A 27065-nucleotide genomic window follows, 5' to 3' on the forward strand; every position below is an offset into this window, starting at 1 on the left:
TGTGTTTTTGGCATCAATCTTTTACTCTTCATTTTTTCCAATGAAATGTTACTGAAATTTACGACACGCCTTTACTGCTTTTTAAATCAATACATGCCTTAAATTAAATTAGCCTCTAATTTTGGCACTTTGCATTCCCATCAGGCCCACAAGTGAAGTGCCATGCGTGGCATCTTAATTGTGTGTCAACAAACAACTTAAGTCATATTCTCATTTATTCATCCTTTCACTTTACGAGCACCCTGACTATATTACTGGTTCAATGGCAGTCAGTGCTTATCTCTGAAGCAGTAGGCACAAAGCAGAAACCAACCCAGGATGGTATGCCAGCCTCCTACATGGCACACTCATACCCCCGTAATCACTCACACCGGGCCTGATGTAGAGTCATCCATCAACATAACTTGCACATCACAGGAGATGTGGGTTGAAAGCCACCCTACTCTACTCTGCTGTGAAAAACCCCATCATTAATACTGCATGGCTTGTTGGTAACACTAACAGGTTAGAGAGCTATAATGTAGAAGAGCAAACTATAAATAAAAAAGTGAAATGAAAAGCACTAAGTCCACTGTGACAAAAGGGACTTGTCATAATCATAACCTGATGCTCAGCGTGACTCTACATTTACTGTATACTCTTCTATAGTCATGCAAACAACGCTCTACATGGTCAGATGACAGTGGCCATTCTGGTGTTTATTTACAGCCATTTGTGACCACTAAGCCTGTATTAGCCACCCTGTTCATGTAAGAATCAACTCCTCATATATAGTAAGGATTAGTTCAATAAACAGTTCTCTGTATAGCATCCGGCTTCTCCTGCCAATAATAAAAAGACAGGCTATGATGGCAAAATAGTAATAGTCAGCAAGAAAGAAAGTCAAAAATGTACTAAGTAACCAAACCCAAAACACAAACCAGAAATCCTAGTCTAAATAACAGGCCAGGTCCGGAATCCCTAATAAGATTTTGAACAAGCTAAATTCTCTATGGGCGGCACGGTGGCACAGTGGTAGCGCTGCTGCCTCACAGTACAGAAACCTGGGTTCGCTTCCCGGGTCCTCCCTGCGTGGAGTTTGCATGTTTTCCCCATGTCTGCATGGGTTTCCTCTGGGTGCTCCGGTTTCCTCCCACAGTCCAAAGACATGCAGGTTAGGTGCATTGGAGATCCTAAATTGGCCTAGTGTGTGCACCCTGTGGTGGGCTGGTGCCCTACCTGGGGATTTGTTCCTGCCTTGCGCCCTAGGATTGGGTCCAGGAGAAACCTATGTTAGGATATAGCGGGTTGGACACTGACTAAATTCTCCACATTTTTAGGTTTACCTAAAAATGTACTTACTACCAAAAGATTAATGCCATCTTAAATAGGAAATGGACCGTGACTTGACAACTTCTGCTTGCCTGGTTACAATGGCCTACAATATGGCAGCATCCTAACTAATTAAATTATGATAAAAAAAACTTGCAAATAATTATCATAATCTCAAAATGAAAAGGAAATTACAAAAGAAGTGCATAAAATGGACTCAGCACATTAAAAAAATAAGTAGTCAGGAGGTCATTGTTCACACAAATGTCTACAAGTGGGCAATCTTTGTGCCATATAAACTTCTAACATGGTTATTGTTGTCCCTCCCCTGGCTGGGTTTCAAATGCTGTTGTTATGTTAATTCTGTTCATATTTTAGGTTAACAATGTCGATTATTTAGTGGTTCTTTGCATCCATGTTTATTCTGTTTTGTTCAGTTCCCCTACAGGTGTGGTCACCTGCCCGTCACTGTCAAGGGACTGCACTCAGCCCTATAAAGACTGGAGCAACGCAAAGTCCCAAGTGGTTCATTGTGAATGTGCTTGTGGTGTGCTGAGTGCACTTGAGTTATTTCTGTGCTTTTTGACCTCATATTGGGACTTTTTTTACTTTCGGGATTGCCTTTTGAAGTCATTACCTTCCTTGCCTTTTGTGATCTTTAGGGCTTATTTTTGCCAGAGAACATTTTTGTGAAAATAAATCTTTTTACTTGATAAAAATTCATCATTACCCTTTTTGTTTCTAGCTGGGATCTGATGGTAATTCCCATCTGTGGACACTTTTGAGACATTGTTTGGACCTTTCTTACTTGGGATCTCTCAAATTCATAACAGTCATCTGTCACGTGACCAGAAATTTGATTTAGTGGACTGAATCTTCATGGAAATTCAAGCGATGTGCAATTTTAACAGCATCATAGGCCACAGACACAAAGTGCTCATGATATCTTCAAAGGCCATGCCAGTCACAGAAAATTGCCTGCTAGTTTCCCAGAAACAGCTAACAGTAGCATGTGACAAATAGTTCATTTTAGCTTTGTGCTTGTGGTAGTCATGAATTACTTTTGGCAGGGGTTTATCAAATAGTTGTAAAGAACAACAACAAAGATAACAGTTTGATTATTAAAGGAAAACATATTTTAGTCCTAAATGATAACTTAACACTGGACTTTCTAGTTTCATGAATGTAGGTGATGATGAATTTGCAGATGACCAGGTGACTAAGAAGCATTCATTGATGCCAGCATTGAGAACATTTTTGCTACAGGAGATGACCTGGCCAGTGTGGAAACCTTCACTGGTAACAAAAAGACCTGTCCTCCTCCTGAAGCTGTATGTCAGTACAAGATATTTCTCAACTCAACTCAACTCTTGTTATGCAGCCATAACATTCACGAAAGTGAACAGCTTTGAACTGAGTAGGCCTTTTTGGTCCTTGACTTGGGCATTGAAGATGGAACTGGTATCTTTTTAAGTGCATTTGCTAATTCCATGACATTAAAACTTGGTCTCTCTGTCATTTATAGTTTATCTGAGTTCCAAGCTGCTCTGAATTGATGCCCAGCACTGAGCAGCTAGAAGATTTATTGGCACTATCATGTCTTTCAGATATGCTGAAAAGTCATACTTGTTGAAACCCATTCACTCGTTTCTAAATCCATAATTCATGATCATCTGGAGATGGAGCTCATTCCAGCAGCATTGAGCATTCAGCAGGAGCTCAATGTGGATGGGGCTCCAGTCCATTACATGGCATATGCACACAGCCAAGGCCATTACACAGTTAGTAAATAGTGCAACATGCATGATACTTAACATGTGCCACAATTCTCCCAGTGTCAGGCAATAGTTTGATCTGCATGTCTTTTTCACATGATGGGTCACCAGACAGAATGGGTTGGGATTTGGAACTAATGCTGTGGAACTAGGAGGTAGAAGCATCGCCATGCTCATGCAGTTTTCTACTTGATATAAATGTTAGAGGCCTGGGAGACGGTTCAATGCAGAAGGATAGCGACGGTCATTTTCTAATGAGGTGATGGGGAAGACAGGGCAGCAGGATTGTGGTGCTGATGGTGGTAATCACAGCTCAGAGAGAATGGCTTTGAATCTTAGCATGGTGTTTGCACATTCTCTTCATGAAAGTGAGCTTTTCTCCATATACTTCAGTCTTCCCACTTCCTAAACATGTGCCTGTTAGAGTTATTGGTGACTTAAGATGTGAGTAATTATCAGGCTGTTCTAGAGTAGACTGGCAACTCATCTTGGACCAATGCTGCTGTCCTAGGATATGGCCCACTATATTTGAATTAGCATAATAGGTGTCATGCATGGGGGTCTGAGGATCACCTTCCAGGCTCAGATAAGGTACCAAGCAAAACACCACACCGGGAGGAGAAGCTCATAGCATTGTCTTTTTTTCTTGCCAGTGCAGAGAAGGCACCCAATAAGGACAGCTAGTCCCCACCCACTACACCCTAAGAAGCCCAGCCTCTTTTGGTAAGCACCATATAAGACCTGGTGGTCCCAGGAGACAGCGGAAGTGATCCTGCATAGTGGAGTTCCCCAACATTGAGCCACTGGAGAGAGCTGATCTTTTGGAGAAGTCTAATAGGCTATGTTGGCATTTAGTATGCCTGTTTTAAGATGCGCCACCACATACTCATTTTGTTCTGTTTTTTGGACTTTGGTAATAAACAGGGTGGACCAGTTGTCACCCCAACTATTCTTTAGGTCTCCTGTGATTCCTTCCACTCTGACATAGGATTTGAAGTTGGAGGAAGTGGAAGGTGGCACTTGAATTCTAGCAATATATGGAAAAACTAGATTAGCTTCTATCAAACCGATCAATGCACTTATTATACTGCAGGATCAAGGGGAACAGGGTCCTATGTATTGGGCTTGAATATTTCTTAGGTTCCCAGTAAAGAACAGACGTACTGTAAACACCTCGGGAGAACAGGTAAGAGTTCAGTGAGCTGCAATAGTGGAGGAGTTTCATTTTGCATGTTTTCTTACCAAACCTCAGTCAGACTGGCCTCCATGACCTTCAAAGTAATCTTGCCTTTTTGCTTTGTATGCAAATATGAGCACTCACACACACTTTACTACCATGTAGCAGATTAATGATCATCTATTAAATAAAAATGTAGTTATTTACGATTGGTAATTAACCACTATTAAATTAAAAAAGAGACAGTAAAGAAAACCTTTCAACGTGATGCTCCATACACTGTTTAATTTCATCTCCTATCATGTTCCACTTCTAGATGAAGCCTACGTTAAGGGCCATAATGTCCTTGTCCATCTATTTGGAGCTACCTGTCAAACTCCATTATGGCTTAAATGTGCCCCATTGACAAGCATTAGAATGAATAATGTGTATCATATTCATAGCAGTGCACATAACAGCAGCCTTTAGTTTAAAAAGATAAGATTTTTCAAGTCTGCATCCCATGGGTATTAATGGAACGACTAATTTATGTTGAATGAAAGTGTGTCGGCATTTCTGTAGTCCGGCGTCTAAGGTATTATGTGGACCAGATATTCTGCACAGGGATTTCTAAGTGATATCTCAAGAGCCTGACTTGACATATTTCATAATTAGCTTAGCACTGAAGCGCAGTGCCACGAGTATAAAAATAAGCAGGGCTTTCAATAGTAAAGTAACATTTGCCATGAAAATGAAGTGTACTGCCTTCCCTCCAAGGGTCAGCACCACTGTTTGTTTTAATCCTATCGACATGTCAGAAATTAATTCACCACCCATATTTTACTTTTTGTTTCTATTTTTTGCGCAATGCTTTAGAAGAACTTAAATGCTGATCCTATTACATTAAAGTCTTTTGTTGGTTTAATGTTTGAATATATTTAGAACAACTATTCATTATTTACTATATGAGGACACACATATTATATATATATATTGCAAAAAAGAGCAACAGACAGTATAAAGGGTTGGGGTTTTCCGGCCCCGTATATTGTAGACAATTCCACAAATTTCCAAAAAGAACAGGTCAAAATATAAACAAAACAGTTCATATGCGCGACGCCTTTCAGAGGCGTCGGTGGCCATTTTATAGAGGCGGGGCCGGAAGTGGAGGAATGTTGGGAAGGAACCGTGAGGGAGGATGGGACTGCTGACGTCAGGAAAGATGGCGGAGGAAGGCCGGAATTGGACATACTGCGGGCAGGCTATGATGGCGGAGCGTCTCTTTTTCTGGAAGACAAAGGAGAAAGGTTAGTACCCCACCACTCCCCGCCGGCGAACGTCTTTCGAAGCGGTTTGAGATCCGTTCGCGGCCTCCTACTCGCACATGCGTGACACGACCCCCCCCTTAGCCCAAGACCGTCAGGTCAGGCGGACCTAATCGAGAGGTCGTGGATGTAAAAGAGAGGGCATCGGCATTGGCGCGAAGGCCGCCGCGGCGATAAGTGCCCGCGAACTTATAGGGCTGTAAGTCCAGAAACCACCTGGTGACCCACGGATTCGACTCTTTGTGGAGGGACATCCACTGAAGCGCAGCATGATCAGTCACCAGAGTGAATTCGTGACCCAACAGGTAGTACTGGAGATAATTCACGGCCCACTTAATGGCCAGGGCTTCCCTCTCCACTGCCACGTACCTGGCCTCTCGGTCCAGCAGTTTCCGGCTTAGGTACATCACGGGTGTTCGACACCATCGACGCTTTGGCTCAACACGGTGCCCAGGCCTGTGTCCGAAGCGTCGGTCTGGAGGATAAAAGGCCGCCCAAAATCAGGGGTCCTTAATACAGGTGCCGACGTTAGGGCCTTTTTCAGGTCATTGAATGCATGTTCCGCCTTGTCGTTCCATACCACATGCAGGGGAGCGACCTTCTTTGTGAGATTAGTCAAGGGTGCTGCCCTTTCGGAGAAACGGGGTACGAACCGGCGGTAGTACCCCGCCAGCCCCAAGAAAGCCTGCACCTGTCTCTTGGTATTCGGACGGGGCCATTCCAGGATGTCTTTGACTTTGGAACATTGGGGTCTCACCTGTCCTCGTCCCACAAGGTAGCCTAAATACTTGGCCTCCTTTAAGCCAAAAAAACACTTACGGGGGTTAATGCGGAGGCCGGCTTTAGCCAGGGTCGCGAGGACAGCAGAGACCTGCAATAGATGCTCCTCCCAGGTGCTGGAATAGATGACGACGTCATCCAGGTAGGCAGCACTATAGGATTGGTCAGGCTTCAGCACTCTATCCACCAGACGCTGAAAAGTCACTGGGGCCCCGTGCAACCCAAATGGGAGTACCTTGTATTGCCAATGTCCACTAGGGATGCTTAAGGCCGTCTTTTCTTTTGCAGATGCCGTTAAGGGAATTTGCCAATACCCTTTCGTCATATCAAGAGTAGTCAAGTACCGAGCCGCACCCAGCCGCTCGAGCAGGTCGTCAATGCGGGGCATCGGGTAGGCGTCAAACTTGGAGGCCTGGTTTAGACGTCTAAAGTCATTGCAGAACCTCCAGGAGTCCTACTAAGTCCACCCCTATTCGGTCAAACGGAATGTCTATCAAGGGTATTGGGACGAGAGGAGCGCTGTCCCTCCTAGGAATCTGGCGAATCTGACATTCCGGACAGGATTGACAGAAGTGCCGGACCTCCTCGTTGATCCTGGGCCAGTAAAAGCGGAGCTTGATTCTCTTCTCGGCACCGAGGTGGGCGCCTAGGAGGTGAGCGTGAGCTAGTTCACATACCTCCCGCCGGAAGGTACGCGGCACTAGCAGCAATTTCCGCACCTCACCCTCGTGGGTTGCCACCCGATACAACAGATTATTTTCCAGCACAAAGAAGGGCTCACGTGGCATGGAATCGTCAGCTTGTGAGCTGCCTGGAAGAACAATTGCATTCCGGGCAAATCGCAGGGAATCGTCATTCCACTGCTCCCTTTTAAACGAGGCAGGCGTGGACCGAAATTGGTGGTCCAAATTGCTCAGGGTGTCTGGGGTGTGGGTTGGCGGAAGTGTTCCCTGGCTCGTCCCTTCCCCGGTGGATGCTTCCGGGTCAGAGTCCGTCGCCTGAGAAACTTCCCCCAAAGTGCCTGCGCCATTTTGGTTTGCCTCAGACTATAGCGTGGAGACCGCGGGAAGGGTGCCTCGCCCCCTCATAACCAGATCTAGCGAGGCCCCGGGAGCAGTGTTTGTCTTACCGCTTTTCCTGTGCGACCAGTCTTGTCCCAAAATTACTGGATAGGGGGGATCGGGCAACACCGCGACCGTCAAGTTGGAAACTTGCCCCTTCCATGCGATGTATCAGTGGGCGGAACGGTAAGACTTGGTCTCCCCATGTACACAAGTGACTTGCAAGTGCTGCGTAAGCCACTGTTGCGGTAATACGTAACAGCGAGCGACAATTGTAATGTTGCTGCCGGAATCAAATAGAGCCACCACCGAGTGCCCGTTTACTAACAACACTCCCATGTTTGGACTTGCCAGCGGGTGCGACAGAGTACAGTACCTTTCAGCGGTGGCCCAGGTGCAGTCCATCGGCTCCGTTGGGGTGTTGAGGGGACAGGTCCGCAGTAGATGGCCGGTCTCGGCGCACTTGTAACAGCGCGGTGAGGCCAGCTTTTCCTTAGGCCTCTGCGGTGCTTCTGCAGCGCGTCGAGAGGGCTCGGGGGTGGCCGCCCATCCCTGTCGGTTCCCACGAGCTTGCCTTTCCGACCCCCCGGCTTGGTAGACCGCAAGCTGACGCTCCAGGACTTCCAGGAGGCCTGGCATGTCCTTATAAGGGTGGCACCGGACCTGCTGGGCGAGGGAGCTTGGAAAGGCGTTTACCAGGCCCTCACAGGCCACCGGCTCTACGACCTTCCGGGCTTGGGGACCTTCGGGCCATAACCAGCGTCCCATTTTGCCCCAGAAGTCGAAGGCCTGTGCACGGGCCGGCTTCTCCGGGTCAAACTGCCAGCTCCGCCATTCGGTCGCCTGCTGGCCCGGCGTGATGCCGTAGCGTGCCAGGATCTCCTGTTTTAGGAGGTCATAACTCGCGGCCTCCTCCTCAGGGAGGTCGTAATAAGCCCGCTGCGCGGGTCCCTTCAGGTAGGGCACCAGAATGGACGCCCAGTCGGACCGCTGCTACTTGTTCCGGGTGGCCGTCCGTTCGAAGATGCCCAGGTAGGACTCGATGTCATCCGCCTCTGTCATGGGCACCAGAGGCGGAGGCGTTGGACGAGGCGGATCGGGTCTTACCCTTCGGGCTTCTGCCAACCTGACCTTCGTTTCCTCCAACTTGCGGGTGGTTGCGGCTTGTGACTGCTGCAGGGCCATGATCTGGGTATTCATCCCCTGCAGCACTGTGTTAAGGTCTTGCCCTTCAGTCATCTCTCTCGGGCTCTAAATCCTGCCGACTACGCCACTGTAAAAAAGAGCATATATATATATATGTATTTATATATCTGTATGTATATATGTGTATTTATATATTTTTCAGTGCATCTGGAAAGTATTTACAGCACATCACTTTTTCCACATTTTGTTATGTTACAGCCTTATCCCAAAATGGATTCAATTCATTTTTTTCCTCAGAATTCTACACACAACACCCCATAATGAAAACGTGAAAAAAGTTTACTTGAGGTTTTTGCAAATTTATTAAAAATTAAAAAACTGGGAGAACAGGGGAGAACAGGGAGAAAAACATGAGTTTTTTGTGGTCTTGAAATCTGGTCTGTGTCTGGCAAATAATATTGTCCAGAATCCTGACATGGAGTTGGCAGTAGTGCATGCGAGGATCTTGCGCTTGACCTCTTCGTGCGTTCAGAGCGCCTGCGGTGCGTTCAGTGGCCTCAGACTTCCTCAAATCGGCTTCTATCTCGCTCAACAGTGTCACAGAACTCATTTACCCTAGCCAGACAAAACTGCACATCCAGTTTTTTGTCCTGTAGTATTGAAAAGAGCACGTCTGAATACTCAAAAATGCCATTGAATGTGTGAAGCAAAAAACAAAACTCAAAATCACCCAGACGTGCTTTAAATCCATCAGCACAGCGCACTGTGTCCTCATCATACTCGTTATGATGCTATTACACCATCCTATCCAATCAATGGGTCTGAATACGGTGACATACGCCTGCTAGAGGGCCCTACTGACACCAACTCGAAATCTGATTGGTTGAAGCAACAGTTTAATCGACATTTATTTTGTGTTAGAGGGCCTGCAGAACGGATTGTGAAGGCCTCTTTGACTTTGACTCTTCCAGGCAACAAATGATAGCCGAAATGTGATTAGTTAAATGCTTTAATACGAAAATACATGTCTGGAAGCAGCACAACCATCGGAAAAGCTATGAAAAGAAGCAGACAGACTATTTGGAATTATTTAATAAGTATTCTTGGACAAAATATAATTAACATCAGTTTGTAATTCAGATATTTTTTTAGGCCAGCAGAGAAGGCCTTGCAGGCCCTGACGGCCCACCACTGATATATATATCTCGTGCCTCGTCCTGCTTCCAACCGACTCTAGCCTTGAATGAAGGGAGACGGCCCCTTTTATACTCTCCCGGATGAGCTCCAGGTGGTTCCCGGCATTCCCCTCTTGGCCACGCCTTAGCGTGGCGGAAGTGGCGGCTGTCCTCTCGGCAGCTCTCCGGGTAACCTTCTAAGTCTTCCCCCCAGCACTTCCTGGTGTGGCGGAAGTGCTAAAGGCAACATGTCCCCAAGGCATTGGGGCGCCTCCTGGCGGTGACAACGGGGCCCTACAGGGTGGGGCTTCCATGCCCTGAACCTGTGGCCCCCAAAGCAACCAGGAAGGCGACCCCCACGTGATCCAGGGTGGGCGCAGACCCACATCCGGTCCCTCATGGCGTCCCGGCCTGGTCATGGCCCCTGGCATCCCTGACAATATATATATATATATATATATATATACACACATATGAAAAAGGTTGGGAACTCCTCTTAATTCTTTGGATTTTTGATTATCATTGGCTGAGCTTTCAAAGTAGCAACTTCCTTTTAATATATGACATGCCTTATGGAAACAGTAGTATTTCAGCAGTGACATTAAGTTTATTGGATTAACAGAAAATATGCAATATGCATCATAACAAAATTAGACAGGTGCATAAATTTGGGCACCCCAACAGAGATATTACATCAATACTTAGTTGAGCCTCCTTTTGCAAATATAACAGCCTCTAGACGCCTCCTATAGCCTTTGATGAGTGTCTGGATTCTGGATGGAGGTATTTTGACCATTCTTCCATACAAAATCTCTCCAGTTCAGTTCAATTTGATGGCTGCCGAGCATGGACAGCCTGCTTCAAATCATCCCATAGATTTTCGATGATATTCAAGTCAGGGGACTGTGATGGCCATTCCAGAACATTGTACTTCTCCCTCTGCATGAATGCCTTTGTAGATTTCGAACTGTGTTTTGGGTCATTGTCTTGTTGGAATATCCAACCCCTGCGTAACTTCAACTTTGTGACTGATGCTTGAACATTATCCTGAAGAATTTGTTGATATTGGGTTGAATTCATCCGACCCTCGACTTTAACAAGGGCCCCAGTTCCTGAACTAGCCACATAGCCCCAAAGCATGATGGAACGTCCACCAAATTTGACAGTAGGTAGCAGGTGTTTTTCTTGATATGTGGTGTTCTTCTTCCGCCATGCAAAGCGCTTTTTGTTATGACCAAATAACTCAATTTTTATCTCATCAGTCCAAAGCACTTTGTTCCAAAATGAATCTGGCTTGTCTAAATGAGCATTTGCATACAACAAGCGACTCTGTTTGTGGCGTGAGTGCAGAAAGGGCTTCTTTCTCATCACCCTGCCATACAGATGTTCTTTGTGCAAATTTCACTGAATTGTAGAACGATGTACAGATACACCATCTGCAGCAAGATGTTCTTGCAGGTCTTTGGAGGTGATCTGTGGGTTGTCTGTAACCATTCTCACAATCCTGCGCATATGCCACTCATGTATTTTTCTTGGCCTGCCAGACCTGGGTTTAACAGCAACTGTGCCTGTGGCCTTCCATTTCCTGATTACATTCCTTACAGTTGAAACTGACAGTTTAAACCTCTGATTTAGCTTTTTGTAGCCTTCCCCTAAACCATGATACTGAACAATCTTTGTTTTCAGATCTTTTGAGAGTTGCTTTGAGGATCCCATGCTGTCACTCTTCAGAGGAGAGTCAAAGGGAAGCACAACTTGCAATTGACCACCTTAAATACCTTTTCTCATGATTGGACACACCTGTCTATGAAGTTCAAGGCTTAACGAGCTAATCCTACCAATTTGGTGTTTTAAGTAATCCATATTGAGCAGTTACATGCATTCAAATCAGCAAAATTACAAGGGGACCCAAATTTTTGCACAGCCAGTTTTTCATATTTGATTTAATTTCATACAACTAAATACTGCTTCACTAAAAATCTTTGTTCGGAAAACACCCCAGTACTCAGATGTTCCTAGGAACATCTTTCTATCTTTTCTGTTGAAAGTAGAGTAAATGATTATGCAGGCTGAGAGGGGTTCCCAAACTTTTCCATATGACTGTATATACAGTATATATATATATATATATATATATATATATATATATATATATATATATATATATATATATATATATATATATATATATATATATTGTGGACGTGGCCCGGACACAGACAGGTGGACATGTTGTAAATCACCACCACACATTTATTTACACAAATATTTACACGTCAAAGTGCACACACAAACCCCAAAGTCCTGGCCAACACACAATGCCTTCTCCTTCGGGCAGCCCCCTCTCTCTCTTCTCCTGCCTCGTCCTGCTTCCACCCAACTCCAGCCTCGAATGAAGGCAGACGGCCCCTTTTATATCATCCCAGATGAGCTCCAGGTTTGTCCCGGCATTCCTCCCTGGACACGCCCCAGTGTGGCGGAAATGCCGGCTGTTCTCCCGGAAGCTCTCCGGGTGTCCCTTCTCTTCTTCCCCCCAGCACTTCCTGGTGTGGCAGAAGTGCTGAGGTCCAGGGTCCCCAAGGCATTGGGGCGTCCCCTGGCTGTGACCACGGGTCCCTACAGGGTTGGGCTTCCAAGCCCTCTACCCGTGGCCCCCAAAGCAACCAGGAAGGCAGCCTCCACGTGATCCAGGGTGGGCATTGACCCTCTTCTGGTCCCTCAAGGCGTCCCGGCCGGGTTGTTGCCCTGGCATCCCTGACAATATATATATATATATATATATATATATATATACATATATATATATATTGTGACACACATTTGCTTGGGAGGCAGGCTAGGAGCTTAAACAAGGGCGGAAAACAAGGGGAGGGATTGACGAGGTGCACTAACCTGCCTTCTTCCTTTTTCTGCAGAACACCTGGAGAGAAACCTGACTAAAACTCCTCCAGTTCTTGCACTCCCTTCCTAGCCATGACTCCCACCGACAATCACTTCCAGTTTTAATCCCACGGACCCTCCTCTTCCTTGCCTGTCACTATAAAAGTCGAGCATCTTCTCTTCCTAGTTTGTCCTTATTTGGATGCTGAACCAGACAGTTCTCTGGAGCTATTACTTTTGTTGCCTGCTTTGTGTGCAATATACGGATCCCAAACTCTTTTTCTGCCTTATCTTGTGTTTTCACAATACTAGGGGGCTTCGTCCCCTGCTCGCTTAGCTCGCCAACCCCTGTGTTTGGTTAATCGGATATACAATTTTACATTTTTTTTTCCTTTGGAATTGTTTCAATTTCATTATTTGCATTTTTACTTTAAAGCTTCATTAAAAACAATATTTTTTGGAGGCACATTGTGACAACGCAACATATAACTGCCCGTGAGTGACTATTGTTTCTGTTTCTCTAATAAATAATCCGACTTTTTCTAATGTTTGTCCCTGTGATTTATTGATTATCATAACAAAAGTTATTCTTATGGTAAACTGTAAACATTTTAATACGAACGGCATATCACAATCTCCTTTGGTGTGTAATGTTATTCCTGGAATATATACATTACCTTTCTTTTTGCCTGCTAAAATTTGCATTGCTTCTCCATGATCATCAATATACACCTGACCGATATACACCTGACCGAATTGTGTATTCTTTGCAATTCAACTTGTTGTTGCTTTAACTGTTCCAGGACCACAGATTCTCATAGCGTATGGTCCATTATTGTGTAAATCCATGTTTTGTGCATTGAATGATGCAAATGCGAAATGACTTTGTTGTATACTCTTTGCCTTTTATTTCTGACTTCACTTTGTCCTACTATTTTTTCAATTACACCTGGTCCTGATGATTAATTAATTAATTCTTTTCTTTGATACTGTAGCGACTGACATGATAAAGTGTCACAAATGTTTTACTTGATCACTGACTTCCTAACCCCAAACACAACTTTCTAACACCCTCTCCAACCCCTCCTCCCCCGGGTCTCGCCCCCCCTTACTGCATCAATCAATACCCTGCTATCAGTCTTCTGTGCTGTACTCCGCCCTCCCTCAATCGGACCGAACAGTCACTTAAAACCAAAAAGACCTGTCTGGGACGCTACAATACTTTCGAATTTTACTGCTTCATATTCTGTACCTTTCCCTGCATGTGTATCGCACCATCGTTTGTTTGAGCCTTTTGAATTCCACTGCTTTCATAATCTCTTATCTGCCTTTTCTTCTGTCCAACACCTTTGGGTCTCTATTCTCCGTATTGTCCTTATACGCTTTATATGCGCTGAGAGCGCAGGATGTATGTGCGCTACGTGCTTTTACATGACTGAGTGTTTTTTGAAGGGTGTGCTCTTATATGATATCTTTTGTAAGTAGGGCGTGTCTTGCAAGAATCTCATGTTCCACGTCCCCGCGAGACGGCCCTGGGACAATCCCTTGGCACCAAGTCTCATGTTTACGATCCCCACGAGACGCCCCGTGGCAAATCTCTTTTGTCTCGCGGGTCTTTTAAATGTCTTCCAATAACTTCCGAGAAGATCATGTATCGTCACCTTGCTTTGCTTTCCAGGATTTTTTTTATAATAGATATATATATATGTATAGTACATATAGTGTTACGGGCGGCACGGTGGCGCAGTGGTAGCGCTGCTGCCTCGCAGTTAGGAGACCCGGGTTCGCTTTCCGGGTCCTCCCTGCGTGGAGTTTGCATGTTCTCCCGTGTCTGCGTGGGTTTCCTCCGGGCGCTCCGGTTTCCTCCCACAATCCAAAGACATGCAGGTTAGGTGGATTGGCGATTCTAAATTGGCCCTAGTGTGTGCTTGGTGTGTGGGTGTGTTTGTGTGTGTCCTGCGGTGGGTTGGCACCCTGCCCAGGATTGGTTCCTGCCTTGTGCCCTGTGTTGGCTGGGATTGGCTCCAGCAGACCCCCGTGACCCTGTATTCGGATTCAGCGGGTTAGAAAATGGATGGATGGACATATAGTGTTAATGTAATATACTGTATACAGTCGATTCTGAAAGTATTCAGATCCGTTCAGTTTCTGCACACTTTATTGAATTGTAGATTTAATTTTAAATGGATACAGTTGCCATTTTTTCTGCTTCAATCTACATTCAACTACGCATAATGGCAAAATGAAAACATGTCTTAAGAAAGTTGTGGAACTTTATTAAAAATCAAAAACCGAAAACTTTAATGGAGTTTTTCAGTCCCTTAATTCAGTACATTGTAGAAGCTTCTTAGACAACAATTCCTGCTTTGAGTCTTCTTAGGTAAGTCTCTACAAGATTGCACCCCCACATTTGGGAAGTTTATTCGGTTCTTTTGGGCAGATCCTCCCAAGTTCTATTAGATTGGACGGAAAATTTCTGTAAACTGCATTCTTCAGGTCTCTTCACAGATACTCTATGGGATTTCAGTCTGGGCCACTCAAAGACAGTCAGAGACCTAACCCTAACCCAAAGCTTCTCCAGCATTGTCTTGGCTGTATGCTTCAAGTCATTGCTATGCTGGAAGGTGAATTGTTTCCCCAGTCTGAGGTCTCATGCACTCTGGAGTGGGTTTACTTTAATGGACTGCTCTGTATTTAGCTACTTCACCCTTCCCTCAATTCTGACCAGTCTCCTTGTTCCTCCTACTGAGAAGAACTTTAACAGCACAATGCTGCTTCACCCTAGGAATGGTATTAGGGCAGTGTTGAGAAGTGCCTGGGCTTCACCAGACATGGTGCCTGGAGTTCAGCCAAAGAGTTCAATTTTGTTTCTGTTTTGACCAGAGAATTTTTATACGCCAGCTCTTATAGTCTTTTAAACTCTGATATGCCTTGAACTAAAGAGTGCTTTCCATCAAGATGCTTTACTATAAATGGCTAATTGATGGAGAGCTGTTGAGATGGCCATCCTTCCAAAAAGGTTCTCTCATCTCAGCAGAAGACATCTGAAGCTCTATTAGAGTGATCATTAGATTCTTGGTCACCTCCATTACTAAGGCCCTTCTTTGCCGACTGCACAGTTTAGCTGGATGTCCAACTCTAGGAAGAGTTGTAGTGGTTCCAAACATCTTCCTTTACACAATTATTGAGGTCACAATGCTTTTGGGAAAATTCTAAGCTTTAGAAACGGTTTTATCCCTTTGCCCTGATCTGCACCTGACCACAATTTGATCATAGAATTCTACAGAGTTTCCTGGACTTCATGACTTGGTTTTTGCACTGACATGAAGCATGAATTGTAGGACCCTATATACACAGGGATGTATGTGCCTTTCTAAACAATGTCCAATCAATTCAGTTTGCCACAGGTGGACTCCAGTCAAGTTCTAGACACATCTCAAGGATCTTTAAAACAAACAGGATTCACCTGACCACATTGTGGAGTGCTGAATACATATTGAAATGAGAAATTTCAGCTTTTGATTTTTAATAAATTTGCAAACCTTTCTGAGCACCTGGTCCCGCTCTGACATTATGGGTTACTGAGTGTAGATTGATGGGCAAAAATGCAAATTTACCCATTTAAAATTAAATCTACAATACTAAAGTGTGCAGAAAGTGAAGTTGTCTAAATACTTCCTGAATGAATCCACTGTGTGTGTGTGTGTGTATATATGACATATTTATACCAGAAAGTATTCAGACATAAAGCAGTAGTCATCCCTGAATGCTACACAACCCCGAAGTAGAGGCACATCCACAGTGAGCAAGTTTCAAATCCCGTTTTTCTGTCACATCCCCAAAATGTATATTAAGTTAACTGAAGACTCTGCAATGTTTCAGTATAAGTAATATGGGTGTGCCAAATGCACACCTGATGTTTCAGGAGGGACTCCAGCTTAAGCAGGTTTGAAGATGGACTGGAACAAAGTGAATAAATGAGTATTCTTTGACTACTGCTTAAGGAAAAATGGAGTCTGCTAAAAACACCTTAAGCAAGCAAATTACTATATAAGAAGCATCACCTGAATGCTCTAGGATGCAACATGAGTGATGTATCCTGAGGTCATTGGGTGTTTCGTGTCTCGCAACATCATTCACCCTCGCTCAGGTGACCCAAGCTGTGGTTGATCAATCCCCAACTTGCGTCCCAGTAGCGATCCACAGATCAGCCCTCTTTACCCAAAGCCACCTTGAGGCTTTCTCTGCGGCTTCACATGTGGATTTAATGGGCCTATTTTTGGCCGCTCCTGTAATGCCCAGCCGTGTGAGGACTCTGCAGAGTGAGCGTCCTGCAAATCCTCTGCAGCCAACTTCTATGGGCTCATAGAGTACCCTCCAGCCTCTGTCCCTGCACTCCTCCACCAGCTCTTGAAATGAAGCAAGTAATAAGAAAATGAGCAAAGATGGAATGATTGTCGGGTACTACTGTGTCACAGCTTTAGAGCTCTGAATTCAACTCATGGCCTGGTCACCCACCATCTGTGTAGAATTTGATTGTTCTCCTGCGTCTTTGTGGATTTTCTCCGGTTATCCAAAAGACCTACAGGTCAGGATGACTGCTGACTTTAAACTAGCCTGGCATGTGTTTTTAACATGACTGTACTCATAAATCAAAGTATTTCTTTCAAGTTTCTCAATTGCTGTGCCTACAGGGCTCATATAATGGACACACAGAACAACAACAACTACATTTATTTCTATAGCATGTTTTCATACAAATGAAGTGCTTTACAAGATGAAGAAAGAAAAAAGAAAAAATATAAAAATAAAATTAGGCAATACTAATTAATTAAGAATAAAGTAAGGTCTGATGGTCAGGGAGGACAGAAAAAACAAAAAATCTTCAGAGGGTTGGAGAAAAAAATAAAATCTGCAGGGGTTCCAAGGCCACGAGACCACCCAGCCCCCACTAGGTATTCTACTTAACATCAATGATCTCAATCAGTCCTCATAGTTTTCAGGCTTCATGTGGAATTAGACAATGATAGTCATGTGGCTGGCAGTAAGCACCTTCCTTTTGAGGTTACAGTACTGTTGAATATTTTCTATTTGCGCTTTTTCCCATGCAAAGAGTAGATTTTAGAGCTTTGGGGTGAAAGGCTGAAATACAATGCACCCAACAGGAACAATAGATGTTACACAAGCTATCACTAGTGGGGCTCACGAGGCCTGCATGGTTGCTGCACATCTTAGATGGATCTACGACAGGGACACCAACATGAGTCTAAGAGCAAAAGAAAGAAAGAAGGTGTGAGGTTTTCCAAGAACGCAAGGGGACAGATGATCCAATACAGCTGACCAAACAGAGGCGGCAACACCTCTTGGCTGGTAGTGGGCACATGTTCCCAGAAGAAAACATATGAGACCATGCTGCTCCTGCAATAAAGCAGCCATCTGGAAAGCTTCTTTAGAGACCTGGTATTTAAAGATAACAGAATGTACATGACACTAGGAACCTCTAGAAAGAGCTCTAGCCTGGTGTTTTGTAGAACAAAGAAATGGCTGCCCCTGATCCAGAAAATCATTCTTGTGTTCTAGCAGAAGTGATTCTAGTAGGGTGTTTAAAGCTGCCTGACAACTAGTGGCTTATTGAGCGTAGAGTCAGGAGGAGAGATGTGGACAAGCATTTCACTAGCAGAAGGAAGAGAAAGTGCTAGAAAGTCAGAGGCAGGAGGTGAAAGAGGGTACACAAAAAAGGCAAGGGAGTGGGCCGTTCTACTATAAAGCAATGTAGCTAGGCCCAGAGAGGGTTTGGCATTTTGTTACTTTATTGTTACATTATCTCACCCTACTATTGTTACATAATATTTGTCTCTGGTATTATTTTGGATATGGTCACAGTCATAATCTTTTTATTGGGAACCTGGTCAGAGGTGAAACCATCATGCTGATAGCTAAGCATGTATTCCTTTTGGAGGTTATCAAGGTGGTCTTACAGTGGAGCAACTGCACAGCTATGCCTGCCGTTGTCAACTTTAAATGTTAACTGAACATTTCAATTCTTTAGATTTAGACAAATGTGAAGAGTGTACAGGGGCTTACCTTGACCACTGCAGCCCATGGCAAAAAGGACTTGCTGTTCACATTGGTGGGGGTGGGGGAGGTCCATGTACTCTTATTAGGAAAGCTACCTGCAGCAGATTAGATGTTGCTTCATCTTGTTGGTAGGAGATTCAATTGCATTCTCATAATGAAGGGACATGCATAAGAGAAATGAGAGAGCCTGCAAGGGCTGATTTATAAACAATTAGCCATCCCCCGTGGCTCCGCCAACATAGAAGTGAAAAGCCGCTTTTCCACTGCATAGTACGGCACAGCACGGTTCAGTACAGCTCACCTTGGTTCGGCTCAGTTCGGCTCGGTTTTGCGTTTGACTGCAGTTTAGTACCGCTTTAGAGTGGGCGGGATTATTCACGTGTCGTTATAGTTGCGCCGCCTCTACTGCCGTGACACCGTGGAACTTTTACAACAACACGCAGACAACGACAACACTTTAGCTCGACGACGCGCAAGGGTAAGCATCTAAAAAAAGCACATCACTAGCTAACTTTTATCACTGTTGCAAAGCATAAAATGAACTTAACTGCCAGTGTAACATTAAAATGCTGATTCTGTATATTACAGATCTTCCACATTTTGCTAAAAAATCGCCGCAACAGACCATCTGTTTGGACATTTAACCGTGCTTCAGAGTGGTGGGATGTGATCGTTCCCGGTTTTACAAACACTCAGTGGCTGGAGAACTTTCAAATGTCTGAAGAAACATTCATCCACTTATGCAACAAACTGCGTCCAGCGATGGAGAGACGGGACACAAACTTCCGCGTGTGTGTACCTTCAAAGAAAAGAATAGCCAGTGACGCAGTAATGCCGATTTTCTCCGGCCAATCAGTGACCAGCAGAGTTTACACGTCACGTTTTGGTAACGGTTCGGCACGCTTGGAACCTCGGCTGAGGTGGTACTAAAAAAAGGACCAGGTACCAGGTACTGTTACCTGTGGAAAACCCCCCAAAAGTGAGCTGAACTGAACCGTGTCGTGCCGTACTATGCAGTGGAAAAGCGCCATAAGAGGACAGTGAGGAGGGTCTTGCCCGGCTCCCTACTCCTGACATCATGCGTGTCTCTCCCCTCGGCCTGGGGAGGCTACTTAACTATGTAGACCATAAATTCACCCTTTCAATAGGGTACAGTGTTATCATAAAAGACATGCAGATGAGCCATCACTTTGCCTTTTACCATTTTCCTTGTTAGCATATTTAACTGAGAAAACGGAACTGTCCTCCTGCTATCTGCATTACGCTGTGTACCAACAAAGCAATTTGTCAGGAATGTATTATTAACATTTTAACTGCGTTCTGCTTTTGTTTTTTTAAGTTATTAATATTTATTTCCATTTGTAAATAGTCTTAATGCTACTGCAGATGACATCTTATAATTACCAAGACATTTACTTGTCTTTTCATGAGCACCAACATTATGTTTGCTTGTTTCTATGGGCGCCATCATTTTAGGCCCCTATAATACTGTGTGGTTGCTAGGCATATAATGTGCATTTCACCGCATCCAACTTTAATTCAATTCAAGGAAAGTCTCTGCAAAAAATGAGCGCTGAACAAATCATTATTTTACAAAATAGATCTTGCTTTAGATTTTGAGTTTAGTTTTGAGAAGAATTTTATACCTTGTGTATCAGCTTTTGACGGTTTCTCTGGCTAGATCACCACGCCAGTAATTTTTTTTCTACATTAATACAATACATAAATTGAATAATGGAAAGGTTTCTAAATCAGTTTCAATTGACAAAATGGTTGTGCCCTCTCTGATCCACTAGGCAGCTTAGTGCGCAGAGCAGCCCTTTCCTTGAACCTGTCACAGTTGAAGTCAGGCTTACGAAATGAGTCCAGAGGTCAGGCTCGTTATTTTATTTCAGTTTATTTTATCCATGACAATGAACTGCTCTTAATGGGTTAAAAATTAGTGGCTGTATGGATGGTTTATTTTGTAACATGTGATCTTATAATTTCTTATCATGCTTAATGTTTTGAATTAACTTAATTCTCAATGTTTGTAATTTTTTTTTTTGGATTAGATAATCTAAATCTATGGCGTACTGAGAAGGACACTACAGACGGAGAATTAATGCAATAAATTCAAAGTCCAAAAACTGACCTGCTGCTGCCTGCCTATTCATCCTTTTACTACTAAACATTTTAGTGGCACTGAATGATGTTGAGTGTGTAAGAACACGGTAACGGATGACATCCAATTCATTACTTACTCCTAAATTGAAAATGTCAGGCATATTTAGAAAATGCATGAACTTGTGTTTGTCTCTATATGTCCTGCAATAAACTGGGCTCCAGTAACAAATATCTCGGCTCCTTTTGAACGTGAGAAGCACTGGAAGAGGAGAACATTCAGTACATCAAGCTCACTTGGTTAAGCTATCAGCCAAGCTGTCCCAATACCTCACTCAGATACTTTTAAAAAGTAGTAAAGGTTTCTGCTTCAATGGCATTACTTTGTAATTTGTTTCTGTTTTCTACAATTCATTGTATAAAGGAATGCTTCTCAGGTCTTGTACTCTCCCTGAATTCCCACTTACCATACATACTTGTGGATAAGTTTTCTCGCAGATAAATTGGGATTTGATTTTACCATATAATTTCCAGTATTTTATAATGTCGGACGTATAAGTCGAATGTAGAAATCTCACATTATTGGTCCAAGAGATTATGATAAGCTAATGCCCTGTGAGAGAACCACGGAGCACACTGCCTTTTTTTTTCTATGTATTGTGCCTACGTGACCACACGGTAATACCTGAAATATTCTGAAGCAACGTTTGCACTGCTTTGTGTTTTTTGTGTCTCACAGCCTCATACACCTTTATTGTAAGAGCATCCCTTATCCTAGATGGATCATTTGACCAGAAGAAAATATGAAGCTGGTTTTAAATTAAACATCGTTGAAGTAGCGAAAGAAATTGGTAACTGCGCTGTTGCAACAAAATTCAATGTGTCTGAGAAACTGGTGTGAGATTGGAAAAAACAAGAAGATGTAAATAAAAATTTAAGTGTCGCATTTTTGAACAGGCGTATAAGTCGGGGTCTGATTTTATGATCGATTTTTCGTGTTTCAAGACCCGACTTATACATGAGCATGTATGGTAGTTATTCTCAAAGATGTGATTCACTCTTTAACAGCAATAATTCTGCTGGATCAGTTTTTGTATGCCTCAGGGTGTCCAAGGCTGAAGAACTTCAAGGACTCTTCCTCAAGTCCCAGCCCTGTTGAATATGTGCATGGAGTCTGCACATTGTGACCAGCGTTTAATTAGTTTTTCTCTTACCTCAAACACAGTAAGCTTACCTGTGTTCTGAGTAGAAATTTGAAACATAGAAAAATGGGTGTGAGCCTTCCTAAGGGAATCAGGCAGGGTCTTAACCTAATCAGCTTGCCCATGGAGACTCCCAACAAAGCCAGCTAGCCTCAAAATTGCCAACTGCAGGCTGCTGGCCTAGCAGGCTCCAAAGAAGATAAATTGACAAAATAATTATAAAATGTCCCAAAAATATAACAGAAGCCCCATAAGGGAAGGTGTGATCTTTAACCTTTCGCTTCTGTTCAAAACTTTAACTAAGGAATCTATGGTAATAAAGAATGTATTAACAAAACACAGAAAATGCAAAGAGCTGCTTAAAAGATAAGCCTACAAGAAATAAGTCAAATTCCACAATCCAGAAGAGAATACCAGAAAATCCAAAGAGAACAGCAGCCAAGCCTTTCCTTCTCCGATTAAATAGCCGGAGAGGGGGCTCAGGAATGGTGACATCAGGGTGGCTCCACCTCCTGGGGCTCCAACCACAAATCACAGGGAATTTCAGGACACTGGAATGAATGATACATAATTACAAACATCACTGAAAATGCATAAAAATATGAAGTGTAATCATTCAAAAATAATAATATAACACATTAATACATAACAACCTAGCAATTGTGCTTTGGTATGAACAAGTGTGCTCTGCAGTGCACTTGTGCTCCGTACTCTCCTGGTTTTTGTCTCCATTGTATTGATTATACTGATTAGCAAACATTATGCACATCATCAAGGATGTCACAATACCAGCATTTTTCTATCTGATAAAAATAATAGTGAAATTTAATGCCACAGCAAAAAGAAAAATTTCCATTCAACAGCTTTTTATTAAAAGACCTCCATCATTCAAATGAAAAATATTGTACATTTCTGTAATAGAATCAAAAATATATGTAGCCCCTGCAGTCCCTTTCAGCTATACGAGGGCAGGGCCCTGTGTTTTTAAGCATTGTTTCCACCTCTATTTTTGACAATGGCATTTGTCTTTCTCATTCACTTTCCCAGTATTACTGTCTTTGACTATTTGTTACCCAACACAAAACAATCTACTCCAGGTTTAAAATCATAAAAACTTTTATATTTACTTAAGTGTTCAAAATCACTGCATTAGATATGTTACAAGAATACAATTACATACAGACTTTTAATAAAAACAATATTAAACGCCCCACTCAAATACCACACTATTAGAAAACACCAACTCACCAGCAATTTGTCGGAGTTGAACCCGTGTCTTTGACCCTCCAAAACTGTCCTTTCATCCACCCGTCTTTCTCTTTATTCCTCTCTTTGTATCCTTTCTTTTCTCTTCTCTCGCTCACCTAGACAGTTAAACTACTTGTTGTCTTTCCCTTCCTTTTGTTTTTGACACTTCCTTTCTATAAATGTACTTTTGTGCGTCCTGCTCTTACTTGTTGTCAGCCTGGATTGTTTTTTTTGTTTTTTTTGGTTGCCCTCATCTCACCCTTCCTCCTCTTTTCTTTTTTGCCTGTCTCTCCCCTCTCTCTCTCCTTTTTCAACCTCCAATCCCATCCCTGTTACTATCCTTCACAGACTGGGATTGGCCAATCAGGAGGCACTAGCAGCTATCAGCCTAGGTTTCATGCTCCATAATCTGTCTACTTTCACCTCCCTTCCGCCATCTTGAATTAACTTTATTAAAGCATTTCACAGTCTGCAGTTATTTTCATCAAAACCTAAGTCAGGTTACATATGTAAATACTAATAGTAATAACAGCTTTAAAACAGTGGTTTATCCATTAAGAAGTTACCCAACTTTCTTTAACCTAAACTAGTATTAGCTTCATAAATGGAATGCAAGGCTTTTAATGTGTGAAGGACATGGGGATTTCCCCAGTGTGACAACAAGTGGGGGCAAAATTTAATCTTGGAGGATTTTAGCATAGGGTTTATAATGAAAAATATCATCATGGAGTACCTGATTTATATTATCATTTGCACATTACAAATTTATTCTCTGACATTTTCTCTAAAGTAAAAATCCTGCTTAAAGTCACTGCTAAAACAAAAATTCAGACATTTTTATATCAGAACTGTTGAATTTGTGAATTCCAAGTTAAATCAGGATATTTTAATTTAAACACATTTTATAAAGCTGCTTTTCTAACAACATGCTTCTAAAACCTGTTTTGTCACAGAATCCCTCAATTAGGTTTGTAACATTTTCTGTTGTGCGATTTGTATCTGCATCATTAGCTGGAAATAAAACTGACCAAGGAGTAATCTATAATGGAGAAGTGAAACTGATTACACTTTCAAATGTCACAAAATCTGAGTGCTTTATTTTTAATTTTTCCCTTCTTTCTTTTTATTCTTTTTAAATTTTCAACACTTTAAGGTTTCCTGTGTGAAATCGGCCATACCAGTTTAGCATGAATTCGTTGTTTCAGGATTCTCTCTGTTGTTATATGAGTGATCAGACTTTTTTATTTCCTTGGCCTGTATACTAATCCAGAATTAGATTATTAAATGGTGTAACTGATAGACTGCATTACAGTCGCCAACATTCCTTTTCTATACTGGTGAATATTAGATTGGCTTCAAAAACCAAATGAATGACACAGATTTAGCATTTGCATATTCTTATTTAGCAATGAAGTGTGCCTTTTTGCACATCCTGCTATCTTACATAACAACAATATTTTCTGCTTTGAAGCACTAAATCAATTTTATTTTGGCAATAATAAATGACGCGGCTCATTTCTTCACTGGTGTTGACAAGCCAAATAGTCACTTCATCTGAAACCTGCCTCGATGCACTGCTGGCGTGCAGTTTCCTTCCTCCCACTTCACACGGTGCTAGATCTGTAACTGTGGGTGTGTGGCAGGTTTCCCCCGTGGCCCAACTGTATAAATCAGTTAGAAAATGGATGGATGACCATCTGTAGATGTGCTCAATGAAATCTGAGAATGAATGTGCAGCCTGCATTCCTTTTTAGGGACTGTGCAGGACACTTTATTAAAAACAGATTCTTCTCACCATCATTTTGTGTTCTCTTACAACTTTGTGACACTAAATGAGTATCTGATCAGTCACATTATTTCACTCTGAAGGCACACATCAGTCAATGTCTGGACTAGCTCCATAGCAGCCTAGAAGCAGTGATAACGAAAGCTGACGTGTTTTTATTTTGGCTTTGTTTAAATAATAATTCCCACAATTATACACTGAAATTCTCTTCCCTCAAACACAAAGCATTTGCAGCCCTGACTTGTGCTGTTTTTCATGTTGACATGTGTTGATCACCACTGAGCCATTTTCATACGCAGTTTTCACGTTTTACTGTGCCTTCTGAATTGTTTTGTCATCTTGCAGTCACACATAAGTACAGTAGTGACTTTCATTCAGGAATACCAAAAGTGTAACAAAGCTAGCAGAATTTTGATATTGGGGTTGTGGTTAACACTACTGCCTCACAACTTCCAGGCCTGGCTTTCAAATTCTGTGCCAACTGTTGTGTTTACTGATTTCTCCCATCTCTAATTGCTTTTTTATTTTTTTGGGGTATTCTGCATGCCTTCCACATCCCAAAAGTGTATAATACAATTTTAAATTGCTCTTGGTTTTTAAATTATGTTTTGCTGTAACGGACTGGTGTCCTAACTTGTGCCCAGTGCTCAGAGGCAGCCTTAGGGGTGTGCAGGGCCTAGGGCTGATCAACCCTTCGTGGCGCCGGTTACGACAAACGCTGTTTCCGGTATATGTGGACTGTATAAACCTGCGTGCAAATTTAATACAAAATAATGTTAACATACACCGGATTTTCTCATTACAGTATTCAGCTAAATTTTTGCAAGATAACATGCGGACTTTATCAAAATATAACAATATAATCTATTAAAAAAGTGCAATTCATAATTCATGACAATACCATTGGAGAATATAACCTGTCAAATCCGCTCGTACAGGATACGCCGACCTCAAAAGCGGGTCCTCTTAGGCGCAGGGCATGGGGCGGTCACCCCCAAATGCCATTCTTGCCAATGCTGCAAGCTGGGCTGCAGCTCCCTGTAGTCCCATAACAAATCTGCAGAAACATATTTAGTAAAAGGATGGATGGATAAAATAAACAACTTGATTAATAACAAGATATTTCTTTACATGTATATGTAAGCATATTTATTATATATAATCTTCATTTGGATCTTGATCTTTGTTTGTCCACGAATGAATTAGAAGAAGCAGCACTAGATGGCAGTAGAGAGACAGCTAAAACATAGGCATTGCATTAAGAATCTCCTCCAGGCTTATACTACTGAAGACTGTAGTACTCCAGTCACACCTCAAAACACCGACATTCAAACTAAACAAATTGTTGTGCTTTAAATTAACTAAAGAGATCTTCATTTAGATCTTGATCTTTGTTTGTCCGCGAATTCCACTTATGCGTAGACCACCTTCCAGTTTAGTACGTTGCTGTTACTCACGGATGTCAACAATGTGCCGGAATAACGAACGGGATGGTGGACAGTGTTACGCTGGTTAGCTCCTGAGGGCTGGTTAGAGAATGAGATTGCCGAAGATAAAAGGTAGTTGCCTACGTAACATATGAATGAAAGAAAGACAGTGGGTAAAATGAATGACAACGTAACAGCACGTTCCGGAAATGATTATTGCTACATTGTAGCCGTCGAGTGCTGCGCGTCTCACAGTGGTACCGTGGCTTGCTCACATGTCAGTGAAGTGATCTCTATTTATGCTTTAAAGTGCCTGGATACCTATGTGTCCCCCTTTTATAACCATTGCTCCGTGTATATTGCCTTACTCTTTGGATTGCCACAAAGCAACCTGCAAGATTGAAGAAAGGTTGAGAAGAGATTGTGAGAGGAAACAACAGCACCGTAAAAACGAGACGGACTGTGAACGGACAGAAGCAGAAATGCTCCTACGCCACCACATAATTACGATTCGGACAGTGATTCCGGGTAGGCCGTTCCTATCGAATCAATATCCAAGGGTTTTCTTTTGTAATTTTGTTTCCCTTATAAAAAATAATGATGCTGTGCGAC

At 42.8% G+C, this 27065-nt stretch overlaps 1 long non-coding RNA gene across 1 annotated transcript; it reads right to left on the reverse strand.

The window, feature by feature from the left end:
* Positions 1 to 17564: 17564 nt before the first annotated feature.
* On the reverse strand, positions 17565 to 23493 carry LOC120542742. The gene is made up of 3 exons (XR_005636227.1): positions 23241 to 23493; positions 22407 to 22543; positions 17565 to 17875 (listed from the first exon to the last, which is right to left on the reverse strand). It is a non-coding gene; the product is annotated as an uncharacterized LOC120542742 (long non-coding RNA).
* Between the last annotated feature and the right edge of the window lie 3572 nt (positions 23494 to 27065).

Source organism: Polypterus senegalus, chromosome 13, assembly GCF_016835505.1.
Source record: "Polypterus senegalus isolate Bchr_013 chromosome 13, ASM1683550v1, whole genome shotgun sequence".
In the NCBI taxonomy this organism is placed as follows: domain Eukaryota; kingdom Metazoa; phylum Chordata; class Cladistia; order Polypteriformes; family Polypteridae; genus Polypterus; species Polypterus senegalus.